Raw genomic sequence first — 21,740 nt, forward strand, 5'->3', positions numbered from 1 at the left:
GCAGACACGTTAGAAATTGGTGTGTGAAAAAAATTTACGTTTTCAACTTGGACTCCAGTATAAGGCGGGTAGTACTGTAGCCTACAAAATGCTATCAAAACGTGTCTGTAGATTTGAATTCGGCACACAGATACTAGGCTAGACCGTGGTTCCCTGTTTTGGGGATCTGGAAAAGATTATGACAGTTTCGAATGACAGTCGTATAGGACGAGCAGCTAAGTTCCTGTGAGTGGGCCTGGCTACCGCATGGGGCAAGATCCAACTGCTGGTTTTCAGGCCATTGTGGGAAACTCAGGACGGAAAGTCCCAGTGAACACTTTTTCTGCTCCTTGGGAAACTTACAGCCTCTGTAAGGGGGTCATCCCCAAATGGGAAGAGGGGAGTGCAGAAGGCCAGAGAATTTTTTTTTTTTGAGAAACTGGCAGTCCAGCAGACATTCCGGCGCCAGCAGGACACTTCTGGAACTGAAGGTCTTTGTACCAGGAATAAAACTGTACTTCTTCCTTGAAGGAAAGGGAGTCCTGCCTCTTGGAAGCCGTTGGTGGGACCTGGGTATGGAGGCTTGGGGAAAGGGCCTGCGGACTAGAGAGTAGAGAGAGGAAACCTCTCCAGGGCAAAACAAGCTCATAGGTTTTGGAAGCTGACAGTGAAAAAACCTCTTTACGGTGATACTGACCGGACGCTTTATTTAGAAACGCGCAGGAAGGGTTGCATTCTTCTGCCTTAGGATAGGCGATGGAATGAAAGCATTCCCGGGAGGAAACCTGGAACATCCCTAGAGTGCAGAATTGGTGGGTTCACTTAGATCCTACAGAGAAGATCCGCAGCTGGCATCTGGGCCACACATTTTTACATAATGTCTGCACAGATATCCATCCTTCAAACTCGCAATGCAGTAGGCTTCCCAAGCAACTCCACGGATTCTGTTTTCAGGGATATGGGAAAGAGAAGGATTATCTCAGATGAGAGGTATGGGCGGCTTTGAGGAAGGCAGGGAGCCAGGTTGCGTCGTCCGGCGTGGAGTGTGGCCAGCGGTGGGCAGCTGCGCAGCGAGGGCTCCGCAACGCTGTCAGGAGTGGGCGTCGCAGGGAGAGCCGCGCTCTAGGACAGCTGGCGCCTCCATAGCAGCACTGAGAACGCTGACAGGTTCTGCAAATAACAGCTGCGGAACAATCTTTCTGTTTGGACAACGTGGGAAGGGCCATTGTTCACAAATTGGTCTCTTCAATAACACCTGCGTGCACAGTTAATAATCTGTTGTCGGTCTCCCCCGGCTTTCAAAGACAAAAGACAGCAGCGGAGGGAGGAGCGAGAGGTGACTGGAGAGAGCAGAGCAACTTGGGAACCTGGCAGGGTGCAAGTGAGGACTCCGGGTCCTGTTCCTGGATCCATCTCTGTTGTTCGCGGCGGGTCCGCTTTCATTCGCCTCTACCGCCTTTTATCTTTGCAGGCCACCAACATCGCAGCCGCAAGCGTCATTTCCTATGCAGTTGCTAAGCGCCCATCCTTGCAAGTCAGCGGTCAATACTGCTCAAGTGGCCCCGGGATAGGAAAGGTCACACGTGTGTAAGTAAAGCGAAAGGTTTATGAGACGCAGGTGGCTCACACTCCTCCGAGATCGCAGGATTAGCATGTCAAAGCCAAAATGAAACGGAGGTATGCGAGCACCTCCACCCGTGTGCACAATGCTTTGCAAATTTAGAATGGTATTCTCCCTTGCACTCTCCCATTCAAGCCCCAATCACAACAGCGTGAAGTCGGCTCCGAATACAAGCTATACCCTAACAGAAGAGAAGCCAAGCGACCAAGTGGGGACTTGGCTCTTGTGTTTGGTAGCTCACATCCTGTGTCATGTGTCTTCCCTACACTACTTTGGAGTAGTGTGGAGTAATTCGCATTTTGTTTTGGCCCTTTCCCTACCTTTCCTACCAGGTCTAAGATTAGGTGATATGTTCATGGAGACATCGGACTGTATCTTTCCCACCCTTTCTGTACTCTACTGTCCAACATGGTGTGTCTGGTCATGGTGATTAATAGGGTTCAAGTTCTGTTCCCAGTCCTGACAGCAACTGGCTTACAACTGCATGTAACTCTGGCTGCAGGGGTCTTATGGGTCTGGGGCACATGCACTCATGTACACATACACAAACACAAATTTAAATAAAATAAATATTTTTAAAATATGAAATGAAATGCTAGCCACATTGTAACTATTGAATAGCCCCGGGGGAGGTAGTGCACACTTTTAGCACTGGGGAGGTAGAGGCAAGCAGAGCTCTGTGAGTTCAAGGCTAGCCTAGTCTACAAAGTCTAGTCTAGTCTACATCCAGGGCTACATAAAAAGACCCAGTCTCAAGCAAAGCAAAGCAAAACAAAACAAAACAAAGAAAAGCCATGCTTGGAAGGCAGAGGCAGAGGCAGAGGCAGAGGCAGAGGCAGAGGCAGAGGCAGAGGCAGAGGCAGAGGCAGAGGCAGAGGCAGAGGCAGGTGGGTCTATGTGAGATGGAGGCCAGTCTGGTCTACTACAGAGCTAGTTCCAGGAGAGCCAGGGCTACATAGAGAAACCTTATCTCAAAAACACAAAAACACAAAAACTAAACAAAAACAATATGCATGTGTAAAATAGCCATAATGAATCCTATAACATATGCTAATAAAATTATTAAAACATCATTCTATATGAAAATCTGAGATAAATAGTGTTAACTCTAGTAAATTATGTGTTTGACCCGAACAGTAAAAACTACAAAATACTGCTTAGAGAAAGTTTAAGACTTAAATGCATTCTATGCTCATGGGTTAGAAAAACTTGATTGTTGCAGTAAATTTAAATAAATAATGATCCTCGACCTGGTTCCTGAGAGTTCCCATTGTCGAGGATCCACGCACTCTAGCTGTTTCTCTGTTACCGCTTTCACACACCGTCCCCTTGGTGGTTGTTACCACGCCTGAGACTCACATAGCGTTCCGTGGGCGGTGCTAGCATGGCCCCACACCATGCTAGCCCCAAGCATTCTACAGACTAGCACGGCTTTCTGTCACAAACTCTGTTCACACTCCCAACATCCAGTGAAATCATTACTCAGCAAACTGGAACCCAACAACCAGATTTACGTGTTAAATGCTCAATGTACAATACATCCACACAATTAACTTACAACCAATTGATAAGGTATAATCGCCCACTTAAACATACAAAGCCCTGTACATATCTTCATCCCTTAGACTATTTGTAACAACCTATAAATGTACAGAGAGGAATCAGCCTCCATGTTCTCTCGGCTGCCTCCCTCTCCGGTTCCAGTCTCCTCCTCTCTCTAAAATTTTTCTCCCGCCTATCCTTCCTTTCTCGTCCAATGACAGGCCTCGTTCTATCTTGTACCTGCCTTCACCTGCGTAATGACGTCATCCTACACTGGATGGCATTAGGGCACTACGTCTCAGGATAGAGAGATGGGTCAGTGGTTAAGAGCACTTGTTGATCTTGCAGAGGACCCTCACAGTGACTCAGGTCTGTAATTCTAGTTCTTCCTCTCCTGAACTCCATGGATGCCAGGCAGGTAAGTGCTACACATATATACAACAGAGAAACTGCTTAGGCACATAGAAAAAGAAAACATAAAATTGTTTTAAAGATATTTCTCGGGGCTGGGGATTTAGCTCAGTGGTAGAGCGCTTACCTAGGAAGCACAAGGCCCTGGGTTCGGTCCCCAGCTCCGAAAAAAAGAACCAAAAAAAAAAAAAAAAAAGATATTTCTCCTCAAGACAAAGTTTTAGTAGGATCGGATCCGTTGGCTCTAAAATTGATATTTGAATCCAGAGAGTTTAGAATAATCCAAAACTATATAGAGTAGAAGAATCAACATGGAAGGTTTTCATGACTTCTTCCTAAGGTATACAGCTGCAGTAATGAAGATAGTTTGGGTCTGCTATAGAGGCTAGTGCAATAAATAGTTCTCAACCTGTGGGTCCCGACCCCTCCGTGGAGTTGAATGATCCTTTTGCTGGAGTTGCCTAGGACCATCCGAAAACATAGATTTTTACAATATAATTTGTAACAGTAGCAAAGTTACCGTTATGAAGTAGCTATGAAATAATTTTATGGTTGGGGGTCACCACGGCATGAGGAACTGTATTAAGGGGTCACAGCGTTAGGAAGGCTGAGAGCCACTGCTCTAGCTGAAGATCCTGGAAAAGGGATAGATCAGGGAAAGACTAAGTAGGAGTGCGGTGGAACAGGAGCTTTGGTCTACTGAGGGAGACTTTGTGGTGACAGTGAAAAGGTATCATGGCAATTTGCACTGACTGGTGTGTGATGCAATTACTTTATGAGTTACAGTTCTTAATGCCCTTGTTTAATTACTTTTAACCCATTTACAAAGGTCTAATTAATAATTGAGCATGTCCTGCACCTAAAATAAAACACTGAGTTCAAACCTGACATCCATTCTCCTCCTAAGAGTGGTACTCTGATTTCTTTGTGGAGAACCGCTCTCTTCCTCATTCTCTGTAGAGTTGCTTCTACTCTTGGTGTTGGAGTGGAACGTTCTACTCTGCCCAGGGATGACCAAGGGCAGCATCATTTTCCCTGGCTTTTCTGAGTGCTTCCTAGGTGGTCACGTGACCTAAGCTGAGCTCCTCTGCATGATTCTCACGGCCGTGGGAAAGATTTCTAGTCCAGAAGCTTTGCAAATAACTTCTTTGTTGTCCTTTACATGAATTTATGCCTGGTTTTAGTTCTTTAATTTTTGAGACAGGATTTCCTATAGCTCAGTTTAGACTTTTGAATATAGCTGAGGCTGGCTTAAAACTCCTGACCTTCCTGCCTCTACCTCCTAAGAGCTAAGACTACACGGATTTGGCGGACTTGTCTTTGGTCTTGTTTGATGTTACTGTAAAAGAAAATAACCTGAAACTCAAGCACACAACTTTTTATTTTCTCTGTCTTATCCCCGTTCCCTGAATTTGTTCTTTAGATGGTAGAGCTGGGGGCTGGAGAGATGGTTCAGCGGAATACTAGCTGTTTTCCCAGAGGGCTCGGGTTCAATTTCCGGCACGCACATGGTGGCTACAACCATCACCAGACCTAGGAGATCTGATGACCTTACTAGGCACGGGCGTACATACAGGCAAAATACCCATACATTTTTTTTTTTAGATTTATTTTATTTATTATATATAAGTACACGGTAGCTGTCTTCAGACACACCAGAAGAGGGCATTGGACACCATTACAGATGGCTGTGAGCCACCATGTGGTTGCTGGGAATTGAACTCAGGACCTCTGGAAGAGCAGTCAGTGCTCTTAACCGCGGAGCCATCTCTCCAGCCCCCCATATATTTTTTTAAAATGGTATAAACACTGTTTTGGTGTCAAGGAAAGCCAATTACCGTGAAAAAAATGACCCAAAACTCTTCAGCCTCAGAGTACTTCACTCTTTAGGAGGTGAAGGAGGAAGAGCAGTGTGAGGAAGTGGCTTACGAATTTACACCTCTGTGTGAAACTCGCCTCCATTCACAGTCTTGACTGGGAACTCAACGTGATTTGCCCACTTGTCTGACTACAGCCCCAGAGAAAAAGAAGCTACACTTAAGATCCAAGATTTAAAATGAGTCCTTGTTGATTTCCATTCAGCCAAATCTGGTTATTTCTCTCATCTTCTCCCTCCCCCCCCCCCTTTTTATGTGTGAGAGAAATGAAGACAGCTTAATAAGAAGCGGGAAAGGCCCTTCTGAGGGAAAGCGGGGTAGTGAATGGAATGAAAAAGGAAGCTAAAAATACCAGTCAGAGCAGGGATCACTTCTTGCTCTCTGCCTCTCCAAATATCTTTTAGGTCTACCTCTATCCCCTTCCTTTTCTCCTCGTCTGTTCTGCCTGGCCGCCTCTCCTCTGGACTCTTGCAGCCTGGATCGCCAAGAACCAGGGTGCTCTATGCCCTGACTTCGCCAAGAGCCCTGCATGCAAATGAGCCTCCTTCTTGATGGGTATACTGGACTTAGTGCTTGATGAGAAAGAGATCCGCCAAAGAGGTGCTGTGGCTGCAGAGATGTGGGTCCGTGGCCTTCTTCACGGTCCACAGCTATATAACAGTAATGGCTTCTCCTGGATCTGCTGACCTGGATTCCTATCGAAGGGTTTGAAATGGCCTGAGATGAGCCAGGATCAAAGACTGAAACCACGAGCTCGCTCTGGGGCTTCAATCAAATAAAGGTAAGATGGGAATCCAGGAAAATTCTTTTCTCATGCTAGAGGAACGAGTGACATCGTCTGAGCCCAAAGGTCTCATACAACATTGAATGCAGCTCGGAAAAACCTTTAGTTTGCTTACCCTAATTTCAAAGCTTATTAACCCATTCCAGCACTTTATTTTCTTTAGAATTCCCCGTACTCCTCTTTTTCTTTAACCTGCCTCAGGAGTTTGAGAGTTTCATTTAGACCGGATGTTTGGTATTGAGTCATTGGGATGAAACTTGGACTATTTCACCACGAATTTTGGCAAGGTGGAGAGTTTGCAGGGTGAACTTAGGTGAACACACAGACACACATCATACACATCACACATACATACATACTACACATACATACACAGAGAGAGACACATAGACACACACATATATATACACGCACACACACCACACACCACACACACATACCATACCCACACACACAAACACCACACACATACCATACACACAAATATCACACACATACACAAATCACATAATATGCACACACCACACACACCACACACCACACACCACACACATACCACACCCTACACACACCATACACACCACATACTCATACACCACATGCTACACATACATACATACATACACACACACATATACATACACCATACATACACCATACACACATACACACACACACCACAGCACACACCACACATACCACACATACAATACACCACACATACACACATGCTACACATGCATACATACATACATGCGTATATACATACACACACAGAGAGACATGCATATTATACACACATACCACACATACACCACACATACACACATGCTATACATACATACACACACAGACATATATACATACATGCCACACATACCACCCCCCCACACCATACACACCACATACACATCATACACATACATACACCACACATACATACATGCTACACATACATGCACACACACAGACACACATATATACACACATACCACACACACCACACACATACCACACACACCACACACATACCACACACACCACACACATACCACAGTACACACACACACCACACATACCATATACACCACACCCACACACCACACACACCACACTCACACACTACACACACCACACCCACACACCACACACACACACCATACACACCATACCCACACACCACACATACCATATACACCACACCCACACACCACACACACCACACTCACACACTACACACACCACACATACCACACACACACACCACACACACCACATATACACATATTCCACAGACATACTACACACACCACATACAATTCATAGGAAAGACGAGAAAATAACACTAGATTGGATGCTCAGCTACCAAAGGTAGTCAGTTCTTCAATTATGCTAAACATTATATAAATAAAATTTTCAAAAGAGACTGACTCTAAGCATTATAAAACGAGGCAAGAAGGGAGTTGTGTGAAGATAAACTGGAGAGGGATGTGGATCTCACAGCGTGTGGTTGGGAGAGGCTTGTGAAAGTAAGAGACTTGTGCCCATGGAGATATGGGTACAGGAGAGAGGCAATGTGAAGATGGGCTTCCACGAGTGACAGAGCTGTGTCTTTTCTTCACTCAGATCTGGGATGGGGACCTGGTGTGTGTGTGTGTGTGTGTGTGTGTGTGTGTGTGTGTGTGTGTATGTGTGTATGTGTAGGGGGAGAGAGAGAGAGAGAGAGAACGAGAACGGCTGGTCTGCTGTTTTTGTTTTTCAACTTTTTTGCTTGTCTCAAGACAGGGTTTCTCTGTGTAGCCCTGGCTATCCTAGAACTCTCTATGTAGAGCAGGCTGGCTTCAAACTCAGAAGATCTGCCTGCCTCTGCCTCCAGAGTGCTGGTATTGAAGGTGACTTCTACCACCCAGTTTGTTTCTCTTAAGAGAAAAGATTTGAATCAGAAGAGATCTTGCCAGATCAAATCTAGTACAAAGACCAGGAAAGCCAGGTTGTTTTCCAGCTTCCCTCGGAAGCCGATGTGATTTAAGGGCTTCGTATAATCCATTTGGGATCCGCTGTGTAGATCTGTGTGGGTTGAGACCAGGGATGCACCAGATCAGCTCGTTTGCACAGGGGCCCAGGCTGAGGTAGCTGCTGCTAATGCAGTCCAGCTGTTTACTGACTCCGAGCTGGCACAGGACTATCTCAGCACATGTCACTTTACCCAGTTTATCAAAGAACTTTCCAAATCAAAAGCCCATATTTGGCAATCCCTTTTCTAGTTTGCATAAAAACACCAAGTAACACTGTGGACCAGAAAAAGGAGGGAAAGTGACAAGGTTTCCCCGAACTAGGGATGGACCAAGCTGTTCCACCTACCTAGCTGGTCTAAAACATTTCTTCTGCCATTTCTTGGGAATTTCACATCCAAATACTGAAATAAGTTTAGCTGGAAGCAGGTGAAAAGAGCAAAAGGATGTTTCCCTAGTGAGGGAACAATGTTTGCTGCTGTGGTCAAGCAAGGCTTTATGAAAATACTAGACCCTAATGCAGAGGTTCTCAACCTGTGGGTTTCTGGTAGCCTAAGACCGTTGGAAAATAGAGATATTTAAATTACGATTTGTAACAGTAGCAACATTAAAGTTATGAAGTAGCAACAAAAATAATTTTATGGTTGGGGGGTCACCTCAGCATAAGGATCTGTATTAAAAGGTGACAGCATTAGGAAAGTTGAGAGCCACTGCTCTAATGCAAGGGAGGCAGAGAAGGGGAGGCAGGCCAGGCCTGGGACTAGACATAGTCAACTGCACGGGTCCATGCTGAGAGCCAGGCTGTGTGAGAGCCATCACTTAGGGCTGTGTGAGGGCACTGAAGGCATGGGTGGCCTCTCACACTTCTCCTGGCAGATACTACTTCACCCCCACCCCCATGTCAGCATTTAGATAAATCTTAACCCCAAACTCGGGGAAGACAAAGGATGACTTCTAGAGAAATCACACCACGCCACTGAAGACGGAAAAAGTAAAATTGCGCTGTAATAATCTTGCCGACAGAGTAAATGTTGTAGTGGATTATTATGTTGTCTAAAAACAGTCTTTTCGAACAGTGAATGACACTTGTGAGATTTTCGGCTATTTGCTTTGCAGAGCTTTCATTTCTATTCTGTTTGGAGTGATGGATTCTCTTCTCCACCGCCTCCCCTCTGCCTTCATCTTGGCAGTGGGAAATAACCTGACAGGATGTCTTGAGGAACTCTCAAGGAGCAGCTACTCAAAGTTCTCGAAGATTCTGGAAAATTCCACTTCTTCAGATACATCTGATTCCGTGTGTGTGTGTGTGTGTGTGTGTGTGTGTGTGTGTGTGTGTGTGAGAGAGAGAGAGAGAGAGAGAGAGAGAGAGAGAGAGAGAGAGAGAGAAAGAGAGAGAGAGAGTTCACACGAGAGAGCAGCCTGACAGCAGGAGCCAGCTGCCATGGAGACAGCGTCTGTGAAGAGGCATTTGTGAAGCAGCAGCCAGAGGGTGGGGGTGATGCTGGAGGACAAAGCCCACTCTTCATTGAGCTTCAGCTTAGCACAGCAAACCTAACTGTGCTCACGTTGTCGTTTTAAACCTTTTTAAATTTACTTTTTGATATTTCTCAATAATTCCTTACATATATGAACAATTACAGTGGAAATGCATTCACTTTTCCACTTCTCGTCCCCAGGTCTCTGGATCTTTTTCTTGAGATGACCTTTCCCCACCTTATCCCACAGAAATCCCAAGATGGTCCCTATAACAGTTAGTGCACAGGCAAGCCAAACAAATACATACCACTCCGTTCTGTACCGCAATTTTCATTTTAAATATAGAATTCTTCATTATTCATAATTTACTTCTCTTGGAAATTATCCCAGAGCTTATAAAATAGGGTATATTATAGTGCTGTCCTGTTTTAACAGCTATCTGATTGCCCAGGCTGAGACTGCGTCATCATTTGTTAAACTTCCATTTGCGGTTCTGTGCACCGGATTGTGTGTCCTTCAGTATATTGAAGTCCTAACGTGAAGGTCTTTAGAATATTACTATATTTAGAGATTGGATCTTTAAAGAGGTTAAATGAGATCATTGGTACTGTAGCCCTCATGAGAATGAATTAGGGAGCCTAGAGAGACACCTCAGTGGTTAGGAGATTAGAGAACATGAGTTCAGTTCCCAGCACTGACATCTGGTGACTCATGCCTGCCTGTTACTCCAGTTCCAGGGGCTTTGATGCCCTTTTCTGGCCTCTGAGGCTTAGATACACACACACACACACAGACACACACACATATACACACAGACATACACACACACAGACACACATATACACACAGACATACACACACAGACACACATATACACACATATACACATAGACACACACATACACATGCACACACATACACACACACATATACACACAGACATACACACACATACACACACAGACACACACATATACACACAGACACACACACATATACACACAGACACACACACAGACATACACACAGACACAGACACACACACACAAACACACACACAGACACACACATACACACACACATACACACACATATACACACAGACACACACACACAAACACACACACAGACACACACAGACACACACTCAGACCAGACACACACATAGACACACACCACACACACAGACACACAGAGACACACACTCAGACCAGACACACACATAGACACACACCACAGAGAGAGAGAGAGAGAGAGAGAGAGAGAGAGAGAGAGAGAGAGAGAGAGAAACTTAAAAACAAGGGTAAAGGAAGGCTTTAACCAGGCACAGAAGGAAGGCACCAGGAAAGGATGCCCACTCTTCAGGAAGAAGAATGGCTTAGCAAACATCAATGGAAGGCAGGCCTGAGTTCACACGCTCACACGGTTTATCTTGAGAAGCCATCCTCTTTTTATGAACAGGTCGTATGGTTGCTTCTGTCCAACTTGCATTTGAGAGCTGCTTTCGTGGAGACCTTTGTTTGTAGAGGTGACCACATGAAGAGGCATAAGGCTTCTCCCACCATGACGATGGCAGGGCCGAACACACACCGAAGAGCACTGGAACAAGCCTCTGCAGGGCTCGGTATCTTGCTGAGTTTTCCTCAGCCTCCTTACGTCACGGTATGCTGATAAAGATAATAAGGACACTTTCAACCAGTCCCTGTATACACTGCCATTTAAACGCCTGCTCCCTACCCCCAATAGTAAAGGGTTTTTAGCTTCCTAAGACAGGAACATTTGCATGTTCGTATGTGAGTATCTTGGACCTTAGGAGACCACGGTGAGCTTCAGGATTCCGGGGATTCCTGAAAGGATCCAGCATTCTGCAGGGCTTCTGAAGGGTCTGTCTGTGATCCCACTGCCCGGAAACACTTAATGCTGTTTTAGAAGACTCCTTTCGGACATTTCCTGTGTGTTTCTCAGAGATTTTCCTTTCCCATGAACATCATAAAAAAGTGCAGTCAGGGGCAAGTGGGGATTGTTGTCATTGTCATTTTGCTTCACTAGGAATGGAGGAGCAGGGAGGTTAAGATGACTCTGGGCTGGGCGCCTTGCCGTCTGACCCCGAGGCTGCTCTGGGAGAAGCATCTGCCTGCTTCTGACTGTCCTTGCTGCTGTGTTTCTGCTTTGATGTCCAGGCTTCTAATTCACCTTGGACTTTCCTGCATCACACCGTTTACTCTGCCAGGAACCTTCCTAGCTCTACCCACCCCTGTGGTTGACACGGGGAAGATGTCTTAGGAGCCAGCAGCACCCCCTAACCACCCCAGTAGAAAGAGCTCTACATCTGCCTACATCTACTTAAGCCCCCAAACAGTAGCCTTGAACTGATTCTCAGAAACGTCACCATGCTTTGTGTTTGCAGCCTGTGTTTGTCAGGATGCAATCCTCCGGGGGCTCCCATGGGATGTTAACCAATGGTGGGCTAGTTCTCAGACTCCTGCCTCACTCGTTGAAGCACGTTCTCCTGTTCCCGAAGGGTCGGCCACTTTCACTGTTGAAGAATCCCCAGCATGGCTTGTGTGTGGTCTCCTGACTCTGTCTCGGGAACTTTCAGGAGCTGACCTCCAGCTGGCCTCTGTATTGAGCTTGGGAAGCCCTGGTTTTCACTTTTATGCTGTTCTCTGTCTCATGGGTCTAAAGCCGAGAGGCTCAGCTTCATCTGCTCACAGCATTCCAAGCTCAATACCTCTCTCCTTCCCTTTTATTTGCTGCCCACCTACCCACCTTACCCAGCATTGGTAAGTCCCAGAACCTGCGCTGTGTTTCAGGGTGCCAACAAGGGTCCAAGCAAGCTCTTCTTGCCCAACACTCTTTCTCCCAAGTGTGTTGGGGAGCTCTTTCCTAGGGGACCTCTTAGTGCTAATCCTCTGCAGCAGATCCCAGCTACAAGCTTTGCCCCTCCCCCATAGAAACCACCATGATTCTTCCTACACAGTCAGCAGGTGAGGAAACATAGAGGGAGTCTGGAAGTCTGAAGTCTTCAGTGGATTTCCAGGTTTTTTTGATTTTGTATTTTAATCTTTTTTAAATTTAAATTTAATTTTTTAACTTAATTTGTTTTTTACATTCTGCTCACTGCCCTCTTCCCAGTCACCCCTCCCACAATCCTTCCTCTATCCATCCCTCTCCTCTGAGAGGGTGGGACCCTCTCTGGGTATCCCCACTACCCTGGCACTTCAAGTCTCTGTGAGGCTAGGTGCTTCCTCTCCCACTGAGGCCAGACAAGGCAGCCCAGCTAGAAGAACTTATCCCACTTACAGACAACAGCTTTTGGGATAGCCCCTGTTCCAGTTGTTTGGGACCCACACGAGGACCAAGCTGCACATCTGCTACATACGCGTGGGGAGGCCTAGGTCCAGCTTGTGAATTTTCTTTGGTTGATGGTTCAACCTCTGAGAGCCCAAGGGTCTGGGTTAGTTGACTCTGTTGGTCTTCCTGTGGTTGTTTTTTAATTTTTTAAAAAAGATTTATTTATTTATTTACTTATTTATTTATTATATGTAAGTACACTGTAGCTGTCTTCAGACACACCAGAAGAGGGCATCAGATCTCATTACAGATGGTTGTGAGCCACCATGTGGTTGCTGGGAATTGAACTCACGACCTCTGGAAGAACAGTCAGTGCTCTCAACCGCTGAGCCACCTCTCCAGCCCCCTGTTTTTTTAATTTTTAATTTTGTTTTTATTTTATGTATGTGAATGTTTTGCTTGCTTGTATGCGTCGACTTCATGAGTATGCTCGGGGCCCATGGAAGCCAACAGAGGGCATTGAATCCCTGGAAACTGGAATTACAGATGGTCGTGAGCCACCGTATGGGTATTAGAAACAGGACATCGTGAATATGGTTAAGAACAACAACTGAGCAATCTCCACACGCACGCACACACACACGCACAGAGAGAGAGAGAGAGAGAGAGAGAGAGAGAGAGAGAGAGAGAGAGAGAACGCGCTCTGCCACTGAGCCATACTTCTAACCGTTCTTTTCTTTCAAATGTCTTGAGACAGGATTGTATTGAGCTGCCCAGGCTGGCCTGGGACTTGCTTGGTAGCTGTGATGGTTTGAACATGCTTGGCCCAAGGAGCAGCACAGTTAGGAGGTGTGGCCTTGTTACAGGAAGTGTGTCACTGTGGGTTGGGCTTTGAGACCCTCCTCCAAGCTGCCTGGAAGACAGTCTTCTCCTAGCCGCCATTGGATCAAGATGTAGAACTCTCAGCTCCTCTAGCACCATGCCTGCCTGGACACTGCTCTGTTTCCCACCTTGATGATAATGGACTGAACCTCTGAACCTGTAAGCCAGCCCTGATTAAATGTTGCCCTTATAACAGTTGCCTTGGTCATGGTGTCTCTTGACAGCAACAGAAGCCCCAACTAAGACAGTAACCCAGGCAGCCATTGAACTCAGTTCTCCTACTGCAGCTTCCTGAGGAGCAGGGATTACAGGACTGCACCCTCAGGCCTGGCTGCAATTTGTTTTCAGTTTTCTTTGTTCTTGACACTTCTGCTACTTCATCTCTAGGCTCTGTGTGATTAATGTTATTCACCCCTTCCTTCCGTACTTCCGTTAGTTGAGACCTTTTTATCTTGGCAGGCAATTGCCACAAGCATCTAAGGAGTGGTCGAGTGGGCTGAGAAATGATCAGAGGCCCAAGGCTGCTGCTGTAGGTGATCTTAGTTCTGTCTCCCTCTGAGCTTTAGGTTTTCCATTCAAGCCCATAAATGCCACACCCAGGGCATTCCAGCTGAGCTCTCTGTAGCTGAGCCAGAATCTTTAGACAACCGGGGTGGGGGTGGGAGGAATGCGCTGAAGGAGCAAGACCTCCATGCTGTCGTCCTGTGGAACTCACCCCACTACCCTCAGATGGGGCTACCATCCCCAGTACAGGAATGGGTGGCCCTGGGCCATGAGAACTGTGAGTGGAAACTGAAGCCTGATTCCTATCTTCCTGTCCCTACAGAGTAGGGAATGACTCAAGAATAAGCCAGCATTGAGGATGCATTTGTCAAGGCGAGAGAGGCACGCACGATCACTGAGCATGGCTTGAGATTTCCACCTTATAAAGGAATGTCTCTGCCCTCCCAGGAGATGAGTTGAGAGATGCTCAACTTTAGAAAATCCTCCCCTAATTCCACAAATGACAAACCCAGACTACTGTTTGCCAGGTAGGGGAAAACAAGACTACTCAAAAGGAACTAAATTGCAAACTGACACTCAGAAATCCCCCATGTTTCAATGATTCTGTGTTGTAGGACGTTAAATAAAGAGGTCATTCAGGGGCCTTAGTGGACATAAGCCACATTTCCAAAGTAATTTAGAGTTCAAGAAGCAATTCCTCATGTCTACCAGACATAGTTCAGTGCAGATAACCTGAGAAATTAAAGCAGAAAAGAAGTTAATATAGGGGACCAGACACTTACCACATGGCTGCAAAATCTAGAGAAACAGGCATCAGTCTGGGTCTCCAGGGTGCTTTCCACAACTGTATTCCAAAAAAGGCTTGCTCAGACAGTGTTCACCTCTGCCATAGTCAGCAAGCTACTGCTAGAGGCTTGGCTTTAAGCTAGATATTAGTACTGTTCACTCCAGGCCCATAGCTATGACTACACACATAAGACATCTGCCTCTCACCCAGGCCTCTCCTTTTCCTCCATTCAGTGCTTGCAAGCAGACACATGACGGGAAGAATCCCCATGACATCTGAAAACATAGCTGCAAGGGAGTCTAGGAATTGCATGTTTTTAACTTTCTAGTCTTTGCTTATAGGATGCACATTAGAAAGCTGGATTAGATATCTGTTCTGTCTGCCATTGGGGGAAAATGCATTTAATACTCACAGAAAATCTGGAAACAAGAGGAAAAGTGTTAGCCTCTCTCATCCCAAGAGAAAAATTGTCACAAGGGACAATAAGGATAGAGAAAGACAGGGAGATGGGGGAACCAGGGGTTGTGCTTTGAGCTAGGGAAGCCGAAGAGTCCTAGGGGTTGAACTGGATGAAAGACTGGGCCAGAACTGTATTCCGTGGGTAAGGAATAGAATGTGCAAAGACCCTACATGTAGAAGAAAAGTGATAGAGCCACAGAGTTGAATGGATGTGGAGATGTTGCTGTTGGCCAGAACAGGAGGATGCAAAACAAACCTGGGGAGGTATAAGGGGATGGGCAGACAGGCAATGCAAAGGTCTTGATAGAATCTGGCCTTTCCTCTAAGAAGGATGAGAACCAACCATTCAAGGCTTATGAAGGGGTATGCTTAGGGAAGCTGCAGGTCCAACCTGATCATACGTTTAAAAGTGGTCACTGTGCTTCCTGATTATATGCTTCTGCTGTCCCAAACTGTCCCTCCCTGGGTTTTATTCTTGCATAATTTCCATAGGTTTTTAAATCCAAGAAAAAGAATATAAAAAAACAACAGCAGGTGAGGAGAATGGGAAGGTGTCAACAGAGTTGTTATTTACATAAACCCAAGCTCCTAGGAAATCTATTGCTTTCCTTTGTAGAGGTTCATGACTCCCCGGACTCAAATAGTATGTGAATGCAGAGTGTTTTATTCTGCAGAAGTCCAGCACGCTGGGGTCTCCCATTACCAAGTTAGAGAGACACCCAAGCGAGCTTGTAGGCCTGATTTAAAGCTATTAGGGAATTCTGGAGCAGGTGACCTCTATGTCAATCTGTTGGGTCCATCTCTATGAATATTCCATTACTGGGGTGTGGGGGCTGGGAACTTGTTGCTGAGAAAGTCTGGAAACTGCTGCTGACCCATGACCTTGCCTCAGGCCAGGTGCCAGGGTAGCTTCTGAAGCCTGGACTGGCCAGGAGTTGCCCAGTTCTTGGAAGCAGACATTTAGGCCTAGTCTCCTTAACTGCCAATGTGAAGCCTGTCATGGAGTCAGCCTGGCCTTCTCACCTTCACGTGTGTTTTTATGTTCCTTTCCATGTTCATCATGGTTGGTTCCCAGTCAGCTCTCAGAATATTTATGAGAGTACCACGCTTCTCATGTTGCAAAGAAGGCCAATTCAAAATACTCATGACTCTTCAGATTATTGATGCTTGACCAGCAAGGTTACAATGAGGTAAGAGGTCCATGGACCCTAAGGGTGAGAGTGTTACTAACTCCCTAACAGGACTTCTCAGCTAGTAGCCTCTTCCTAAGTCTTCTGAGTGTGTCCTGAGCACATATGTGTGGGGGTAGGGATGGAGTCAGCCGTGCTAGCTCAGTGTGGGTGGCTAGGCATAGGAAGTGTGCCTGTGAGATTTTCCTCAGGGAACAGTGGTTGGACAGATAACATCCTGAGAGTCTGTGGATGTTTGGTATGAAACAGTAAGACAGGGATGCCACAGCTCGCCCTGTTAATCTTTATCTAGATTTCCAGGAGATTTTGGCTGGGAGATTCACAGATAGCGTGGCTTCCTTTCAAAGCACTACCTGTGGAAAGCCCTGGGTTGGGGCACACTGGTGCATCTTTTAATATTGGATCTAGGTTTCTTAAGCAAACTTAGTTTCCAATTGCAACAGTCTTTAGGTACCTCTATTTCTCCATCTACAGCTATCAGATACAAGAATGCCCAGTCATTTCCCCTTATATTTTGGGAACTCTGAAAGAAATATACAAGAATCCAAACCTTAATTTTTTCTTGAAAAAAAGAAATCACGTGAAGACTCAAATGATCAGCGAGGTACAGCATGGACAGGTGCTGACCGGACTCACAGAGACCTAGGGAGGAAGTTGCTAAGGATGAGCGAGGGCAGGACAGGAGCTAGTGAGGGTGGAAAGGAAAGATGTTGATAAGGGGGAGGCAGGACCGGTGTCAGTATTAATTGGTAGTTTCAGTTTGGAAAGATGCAAAAGTCCTAGAGACAGACCACGGTGACATTTGCACAATAGTGTGGACATAATGTCACCATTGCACATTAAAATGCTAAATCTGATGCTATTTACATTTTTACCATATTTTTATATAAAAATCATTGTGAACAGTAAGTCTCAGTAAGGAGACACTAAGCTTGTTGACCTTTAGTTCAGATATAGCGCATGTGTGGTTATTCTAAAAACAACCTGCTTCCTGAAAACACATAACTCATCCCAGGCCAACAGGCTCTTTTCCTGTGCTTTTGTGCATCCTGAGGCTGAGGCTGTCTCCATAGTGTGTCTGTCAGGAAGTGAGTGACTCACGGAGTCTTTATGACAGATCTGTGAATCACACACACACACACACACACACACACACACACACACACACACACACAGGGACATGTGAGTCACCCCTGCAGGATTGTAAAACAGGCTATGATGTGAGGCCAGAGAGATGGGCCTTGGGGCGCTGGAAGGGCAGCTGCAGCCTGTGGAGGACCAGTGCACTCTTGAACAGCCTCTCCCAAAGCTTAGTAATGAGCTAAGGCTGTGGTTATAGCTCCTGACCCAGCCCTGCAGTTCTCTCTCTGGCCCTCTTTGAGGACACCCTGACTGGCTGCTACAGTGGGGAGGCAGTGCGCAGGGAGTCAATCTTATGGTGCTCGAGGCCCTCTTTGCCTCCTAACAAGAGTGAAGGGCACTGGACGTAGGTTGTGTGAAGACTTCTGTGCTAACCCGGGTTGTTTAACTTTCAGGCTGCTCTTACGTCCTCTTGGCAATGTCAAGGGGAAAGCCACACATTTGTGTTAACAACTTTGAGAGGTGGAAACTGAACTTAGCCATGGATTCTCCCTAGTTTTGTTTGGTTCCCATAATTAAGAACCAAAAGCTTTGTGGCCTCAGTTTCTTTCATTCTCTAAGTGAAGGAATTGGGCTGTCGTTGGTTGGCACACAGCACAGGGGATGCTCCCTCGTGTCCAGCACCTCAAACCAAAGCTCTCTGTACCCAAGATGGACACAGACCCGTTACTATCATGACAGGCACTACTGTCAGCCATCCGCATTCACAGCCCTCTGCCTCTGAGACCAGGGGGTCACAGACTTCCTCAGAGTCCTCACACCACCATCTATTAATTGGGGTTACACTTCTGAAACGGTTCTTGCCATCTTAAATGCCACAGTGTTGGCCCTCAACTCTGGCTTGTTGTATGACTTCTCCTGGTGCATCTATTTCTGTTCACCCCAAACAGAAAGAGAGCAACGATGAACCACAGAAACAACTCCATTGCTTGGTGAATCAATGAGTTTACTGGGGTTAGTTATAGGAGCATGGGTGACTTGGGCAGCTGTACCACTGAAAAGCCCACCCCAGCATGCATGATAGCTGTATCATTGCAGTCCCCCGTACAACTTGCAGGCAGTTGTCACACTTAAGGGTCTTCTCTCCCCTGACAATACTATTTGCTTATGTAAGCTCTGGGGGGAGCGGGGGTCATGAGTCTTGGGACTCCTGCCTCAAAGTGGAATTTTCAGTCCAGAGAAAACTGCTACTCAGTAGGCTATATGCTCCTGAGAACTTTTATAAAACATATCTGTTGGGGGCTGAAAAGCTGCCTCAGAGGTTAGGAGCACTGACTGCTCTTCCAGAGGTCCTGAGTTCAAGTCCTAGCAACTACATGGTGGCTCACAACCATCTGTGATGGGATCTGATGCCGTCTTCTGTCCTTCAGGCATTCATGTAACTAGAACACTCTTATATATACATAAGTAAATCTTTTAAAAATATATCTGTGCAAACAAACTGGGACTAGTGATCCCTGGGGCTACTGGTCCAACAATCGGCTTTACCATATCTCAGGAAAGAGAGATTACAGACACGTAAGAGGCCAGTGCTGCAGCCACCACGTAAATCATTCCATTTTATAAGCTACATACTTCCCCAAACACCTGTAAAATTCAAACTAAGATTTTAGTTTATGCCTTGTGGTGATTTTGTATATATTCAATGGGATGTCATTTACAACAATCCCAGCTGATGCCTGGTGAGTGGGCAAGGAAAGCTTGTGTGAGCATTTCCGGGAGTTACTGAATATAATTCACAAATGGAGCTCTACGGTCTCTAAAGGAAGGAGGAGCTCAGTATGTGGTTGGTTGGTTGGTTAGAGCCGGTCCTTTGAGTTTCTAATGTGAGAGATTAAGCTTGTGATACTTGAAATATTTTCATTAGAAGATATTGTAAGGGCTGGAGAGATGGCTCAGCCATTAGGAGCTCTGACTGCTCTTCAGGAGGTCCTGAGTTCAAGTCCCAGCAACCACATGGTGGCTCACAACCATCTGTAATGGGATGTGACGCCCTCTTCTGGTGTGTCTGAGGACAGTGACAGTGTACTCATAGACAGAAAATAAACAGAAAAATAACTTTAAAAAATAAGATATTGTAAGCTAAGTGTTAGAAAGCTCTTTGGCCTTCCTAACTCAGGTAGTTGGTGACTCTGAAGTGTGTCTGTCCATGCTCCTGTTTCAGGAGTTTCCCATGAACCCCAGCAAGCCACTTTAACCCCCTGTTCCTCAGTTCCCTCATCTGTAAATGGAGATGATAATATGAGATCATTATAAAATTGTCTTCATAGCTACATGTTTAAAAAGGTGTCTGTCACTTTCACTTGGTTAAACTGACAGTAACTCTTGTTTTTGTTTTGTTTTGTTTTGTTTTTCCCCCAGGGCTGGAGATCCAACTCAGCTTCACCAGTGCTGGTCTAGTACTCTACCACTGAACTATACTCCCAGCCTTCTACAGTGATTCATAGGAAGAGTTGTTTTCTACCAAATTCATGTTTATTACATATATGTTTAAAACACCTCTTTTCTTCATTTGTGTTGAATGTGGAACCCGTGTAAAAGACAATAAATACGGTCTCTCCTGAAGTCAAGGGTGGGAAAGAGGTTCTTTGGGAAACGTGTATATCTTTTGCTGAGCACAGTTTGAATGATAAGGGGTGGACTCTGGGACCTACGTCTAGAAACTTTGAATTCCATTCTCTACCCATCAATTTCTCTCCCAGAAAGGTCTCACATTATCCTTTAGACAGGAAGTGTTAAGTAGAATTGGGTGGGAAGTGTTTACCCAGTCATGGGTGAGCAGCAGGCGACATCAAGTGCTAACTTCATGGCTGAAGAGCTCATGACCTTGTCTCCAACCTCTCCCCTGATTGCTGAGGGAAGGTAGGAAAGGAGAGGAGAGGAGAGGGGAGGGGAGGAAAGGGGAGAGAGAGAGAGAGAGAGAGAGAGAGAGAGAGAGAGAGAGAGAGAGAGAGAGAGCTGGCATCTTGCCTCGAGAAGAATTTTGATGAAGAATAAACATTCCAAGATGCCATGAAGTTGAAGTCACATGAATACTAAGCGATTTCTTGGCATCAAAAAAATCAATCTCTTTTATGTCAGTCCTAAGAAAATAAACACTTTTCCCTTCTTCAATACCAGAAATAGCCAGAGAGGCTTCAGCTATTACAGCAAAAGCTTTTAAAATAATTACTTCTAGAATACGATAATATTAATGATTAGTTTTGTGTGAAAATTGAAAAGATAAGTAGTTAAATACTGGGAATAATAAACCTTGGAAGTGTCATTGTGTAATAAGTTTGCCCTTTAAAAGTATCATTTCCAATGATACTTTTTTTTTTCCTCACAGTGAATTGTTCAGGAAAAGTTAAATTCTTCACTCAATAATTTCTTTTCTATGATTAAGGTGACTTTTTGAAATGGTGTCTGATTTTCATATCCTGCAGTCAGAACCTTTGAGAACTAGATGTTTAAAGATGTTTGCAAGGGTGGTTGGTTGTGGTGTCCTGTGCTGGACATAACATTGCACATACACAGTCTTATTAACTCTCAAGTAGCCCTATGGGGACAGCTATGCAACTCTGTTTGGAGATGAAGAAACAGAGGCTTAAAGAGATTAAGCTGGGCTGGGGAGATGGCTCTCAGTACCCACTGCTCAAATATGAGATGCTGAACTTGGATCCCTGGAACCCATGGAAAAGCTGAGTGTGGGGACAGGTGTCTGTAATCCTAACTCTAGAGAGGTGGAGGCAGTAGGTTCCTGGAGCTCATTGGCCACCCAGTATGTATATATGTATATATAC

General features: G+C 45.6%; 1 long non-coding RNA gene across 5 annotated transcripts; it reads left to right on the forward strand.

Moving 5' to 3' along the window:
• The first annotated feature begins 326 nt into the window (after positions 1-326).
• On the forward strand, positions 327-20,523 carry LOC102555148 (uncharacterized). 5 transcript variants are annotated; one of them, XR_015684373.1, is made up of 6 exons: positions 327-552; positions 1,451-1,566; positions 5,835-6,211; positions 11,164-11,364; positions 13,754-14,037; positions 20,320-20,523. It is a non-coding gene; the product is annotated as an uncharacterized LOC102555148 (long non-coding RNA). The 5 variants fall into 5 exon arrangements; XR_015684372.1 differs by lacking the exons at positions 327-552; positions 1,451-1,566; positions 5,835-6,211; positions 11,164-11,364 and adding exons at positions 14,705-14,909; positions 16,704-16,818 and having other exon boundaries at positions 13,919-14,037; XR_015684374.1 differs by lacking the exons at positions 327-552; positions 1,451-1,566; positions 5,835-6,211; positions 11,164-11,364; positions 13,754-14,037 and adding exons at positions 14,333-14,407; positions 14,705-14,909; positions 16,704-16,818.
• Positions 20,524-21,740: the final 1,217 nt, after the last annotated feature.

This window comes from Rattus norvegicus, chromosome 3 (genome assembly GCF_021556685.1).
Source record: "Rattus norvegicus strain SHRSP/BbbUtx chromosome 3, alternate assembly SHRSP_T2T, whole genome shotgun sequence".
In the NCBI taxonomy this organism is placed as follows: domain Eukaryota; kingdom Metazoa; phylum Chordata; class Mammalia; order Rodentia; family Muridae; genus Rattus; species Rattus norvegicus.